Raw genomic sequence first — 5000 nt, forward strand, 5'->3', positions numbered from 1 at the left:
AGGAATGAAAGACACAGGTCTGCCACAAGCATGGAATCGGAGCGCCGCCTGTCATGAGCCAAAGGTGCATCCTGACGTGGCAAATCAGATGATGCCGCAGGCATCCACTTACTATAATCACAATCAACAAACCGACCGGCCGCCCCCCCCCCCCCCCCCATTACACCTTTCCATACAACAATGTGTACCTTAACCTAAACTATACTGTACCTTAACCTAAACTATACTGTACCTTAACCTAAACTATACTGTACCTTAACCTAAACTATACTGTACCTTAACCTAAACTATACTGTACCTTAACCTAAACTATACTGTACCTTAACCTAAACTATACTGTACCTTAACCTAACCTATACGGTACCTCAACCTAACCTATATTGTGCCTCAACCTAACCTATGTTGCGCCTTAACCTAACCTATGTTGCGCCTTAACCTAACCTATGTTGCGCCTTAACCTAACCTATGTTGCGCCTTAACCTAACCTATGTTGCGCCTTAACCTAACCTATGTTGCGCCTTAACCTAACCTATGTTGCGCCTTAACCTAACCTATGTTGCGCCTTAACCTAACCTATGTTGCGCCTTAACCTAACCTATGTTGCGCCTTAACCTAACCTATGTTGCGCCTTAACCTAACCTATGTTGCGCCTTAACCTAACCTATGTTGCGCCTTAACCTAACCTATGTTGCGCCTTAACCTAACCTATGTTGCGCCTTAACCTAACCTATGTTGCGCCTTAACCTAACCTATGTTGCGCCTTAACCTAACCTATGTTGCGCCTTAACCTAACCTATGTTGCGCCTTAACCTAACCTATGTTGCGCCTTAACCTAACCTATGTTGCGCCTTAACCTAACCTATGTTGCGCCTTAACCTAACCTATGTTGCACCTTAACCTAACCTATGTTGCGCCTTAACCTAACCTATGTTGCGCCTTAACCTAACCTATGTTGCGCCTTAACCTAACCTATGTTGCGCCTTAACCTAACCTATGTTGCGCCTTAACCCAACCTATGTTGCGCCTTAACCCAACCTATGTTGCGCCTTAACCCAACCTATGTTGCGCCTTAACCCAACCTATGTTGCGCCTTAACCCAACCTATGTTGCGCCTTAACCCAACCTATGTTGCGCCTTAACCCAACCTATGTTGGGCCTTAACCCAACCTATGTTGGGCCTTAACCCAACCTATGTTGGGCCTTAACCCAACACACGTTGGGCCTTAACCCAACACACGTTGGGCCTTAACCCAACACACGTTGGGCCTTAACCCAACACACGTTGGGCCTTAACCCAACACACGTTGGGCCTTAACCCAACACACGTTGGGCCTTAACCCAACACACGTTGGGCCTTAACCCAACACACGTTGGGCCTTAACCCAACACACGTTGGGCCTTAACCCAACACACGTTGGGCCTTAACCCAACACACGTTGGGCCTTAACCCAACACACGTTGGGCCTTAACCCAACACACGTTGGGCCTTAACCCAACACACGTTGGGCCTTAACCCAACACACGTTGGGCCTTAACCCAACACACGTTGGGCCTTAACCCAACACACGTTGGGCCTTAACCCAACACACGTTGGGCCTTAACCTGCTCTGTAATTGTCATACGACGCGTTAAATTAGTGTAGTGTTGCCTAACTGCAACCCCCGCAATATAGTTTGCTACTCGCACTGCCCGGTCCCCAGTGTATCGCTTCATGTTAAACACCTTGCAGCTATACACTGTAATGTGGATGGCAGCAGGACGTACATGCTCAATGCCCTTTGCAGTTGTTCATTGGCATTTGCAGTTGTTCATTGGCATTCGCATGGCGAAGCACTTAGCCTACGCTGTGGTACGGCCTGTGTCAACTGTCCGCTGATGTTGTACGTCCAAATCACACACTGTACTGCACATTGGTCCTCATGTACTGAATGATACATCGTGGTACATGTGACCGTACAACGACTGCGCCAACAACGGCGAACCATGCGGTCCAAATGTTGTGCACTCAGCTACATGTCGTCTCCCTATAAGAGCTGGATTGCAGTGTGGTATGCCCTGGATGGCGATCAGCATGAGCCGTCTGTTGATGTAGTGGCGCGTGTTGTCAGACGTAGTCGTCTCTTCTCACACACCGTGATAGCATGGTGCACTGCGTTCCACATCTGCGACATGCGACAGAGGCCGGTTGACAGTCGTTCGCGCAATGGACATCGCATACGTACGGGGGCCACCTTCCACGTGTTCGCGAAGCGTGCACATGTTGTTGCGTGTATGTGGGCAGACATAGTGTGTCGTGACACCTGACACAGGCATGCAACAATCGTTGAATTTGCAAATGGCGATGGACGCCTACGTTTGCTGGTGACGTTACGCAAATGAACAACTGGTAAACCGTTGTGGTGCGGTTGTTCTCGCTAGAGGTGAATCAGTGATGGCGACGATCGGTTGAGCTACCAACCGGTTGTTCCAGCGATACCCACCATGCCCACGAACGTGAATGGCATCTGGGTGTGAAGCGATACGCGGCGGTGGCTGGGTGGGACCGTCCCCGGCCGGTGAGGGGGGGCCTCCCGGCGTGCTGGCCGCGCGGTGCGTGGGCGCACGCGCTACAGCCGGCTGGTGGGGGCGGCCAGTGGCAGGCGCGCCGGCCGACGGAGGCGGCAGGCGGCGCAGCTGCGCGCCGGCGCACCCTGCACGCGGCGCCGTGCGGCCAAAGTAGGTCCTCGCGGGCCCGGTGCGAAGCGCGGTGGACATCTGCAGTGTGCTGGTCCGATTGAGGACTGTGTGCGCTGAGGATGCGCCGCCGCCCGGCGCTCGGCGCCGCGACGCCGTCTGCTGCTCGGTCGCCTCTGCGGTTCTCGCAGGTGGTTTGTATCGCAGCTGTGCGGACGTGTTGGCGCGTGCGCTGTGCTGGGAGAGTTCGCTTCGGCACCCAAGTGGGGCTTTTGTCCTTCTGTGGCGCTGGCGTTGGAGCTGCCGGTCACCGTAGGTGGCGCGTGTTGTCTCCCGCCGGCAATGCCACGACAGCACGCTCCCGGGCCTCTGTCGGCAGCGGCAAGCTCAGTTGGGAGCACGGGTGGTCGCACCTAAAGCGTCTACTCGCCAAACCCCGGGCGATTGCGCCTCTCTCGAACCCGACCAAGTACTTAGGACAGCGCTGCGCGCCGCCGGGACCTGAGAGGGTTTCGAGGTGTATGGTGCAGGGGAGCTCAGCCTCCTCCTGTTTGCAGAATAATTGAGCGGACGCTTGCGTGTTCGCGCGGGCCCCCGGGACACACTCCCGGGCGGCCGGCTGCTCAGCTCTAGTTGACGCAGCTCCCTGGTTGATCCTGCCAGTAGTCATATGCTTGTCTCAAAGATTAAGCCATGCATGTCTCAGTACAAGCCGCATTAAGGTGAAACCGCGAATGGCTCATTAAATCAGTTATGGTTCCTTAGATCGTACCCACGTTACTTGGATAACTGTGGTAATTCTAGAGCTAATACATGCAAACAGAGTCCCGACCAGAGATGGAAGGGACGCTTTTATTAGATCAAAACCAATCGGTCGGCTCGTCCGGTCCGTTTGCCTTGGTGACTCTGAATAACTTTGGGCTGATCGCACGGTCCTCGTACCGGCGACGCATCTTTCAAATGTCTGCCTTATCAACTGTCGATGGTAGGTTCTGCGCCTACCATGGTTGTAACGGGTAACGGGGAATCAGGGTTCGATTCCGGAGAGGGAGCCTGAGAAACGGCTACCACATCCAAGGAAGGCAGCAGGCGCGCAAATTACCCACTCCCGGCACGGGGAGGTAGTGACGAAAAATAACGATACGGGACTCATCCGAGGCCCCGTAATCGGAATGAGTACACTTTAAATCCTTTAACGAGTATCTATTGGAGGGCAAGTCTGGTGCCAGCAGCCGCGGTAATTCCAGCTCCAATAGCGTATATTAAAGTTGTTGCGGTTAAAAAGCTCGTAGTTGGATTTGTGTCCCACGCTGTTGGTTCACCGCCCGTCGGTGTTTAACTGGCATGTATCGTGGGACGTCCTGCCGGTGGGGCGAGCTGAAGGCGTGCGACGCGCCTCGTGCGTGCTCGTGCGTCCCGAGGCGGACCACGTTGCAATCCTACCAGGGTGCTCTTGAGTGAGTGTCTCGGTGGGCCGGCACGTTTACTTTGAACAAATTAGAGTGCTTAAAGCAGGCAAGCCCGCCTGAATACTGTGTGCATGGAATAATGGAATAGGACCTCGGTTCTATTTTGTTGGTTTTCGGAACCCGAGGTAATGATTAATAGGGACAGGCGGGGGCATTCGTATTGCGACGTTAGAGGTGAAATTCTTGGATCGTCGCAAGACGAACAGAAGCGAAAGCATTTGCCAAGTATGTTTTCATTAATCAAGAACGAAAGTTAGAGGTTCGAAGGCGATCAGATACCGCCCTAGTTCTAACCATAAACGATGCCAGCCAGCGATCCGCCGCAGTTCCTCCGATGACTCGGCGGGCAGCCTCCGGGAAACCAAAGCTTTTGGGTTCCGGGGGAAGTATGGTTGCAAAGCTGAAACTTAAAGGAATTGACGGAAGGGCACCACCAGGAGTGGAGCCTGCGGCTTAATTTGACTCAACACGGGAAACCTCACCAGGCCCGGACACCGGAAGGATTGACAGATTGATAGCTCTTTCTTGATTCGGTGGGTGGTGGTGCATGGCCGTTCTTAGTTGGTGGAGCGATTTGTCTGGTTAATTCCGATAACGAACGAGACTCTAGCCTGCTAACTAGTCGCGTGACATCCTTCGTGCTGTCAGCGATTACTTTTCTTCTTAGAGGGACAGGCGGCTTCTAGCCGCACGAGATTGAGCAATAACAGGTCTGTGATGCCCTTAGATGTTCTGGGCCGCACGCGCGCTACACTGAAGGAATCAGCGTGTCTTCCTAGGCCGAAAGGTCGGGGTAACCCGCTGAACCTCCTTCGTGCTAGGGATTGGGGCTTGCAATTGTTCCCCATGAACGAGGAA

At 53.5% G+C, this 5000-nt stretch overlaps 1 non-coding gene across 1 annotated transcript in view; it reads left to right on the forward strand.

The window, feature by feature from the left end:
- Positions 1-3316: 3316 nt before the first annotated feature.
- Positions 3317-5000, forward strand: part of LOC126454616 (small subunit ribosomal RNA) — a 1910-nt gene continuing 226 nt past the window's right edge. The window contains exon 1 of the ribosomal RNA XR_007585267.1: positions 3317-5000. This exon is cut by the window's right edge and continues 226 nt beyond it. This is a non-coding gene — a ribosomal RNA (small subunit ribosomal RNA).

This window comes from Schistocerca serialis, unplaced genomic scaffold, assembly GCF_023864345.2.
Source record: "Schistocerca serialis cubense isolate TAMUIC-IGC-003099 unplaced genomic scaffold, iqSchSeri2.2 HiC_scaffold_992, whole genome shotgun sequence".
NCBI classification, from domain to species: domain Eukaryota; kingdom Metazoa; phylum Arthropoda; class Insecta; order Orthoptera; family Acrididae; genus Schistocerca; species Schistocerca serialis.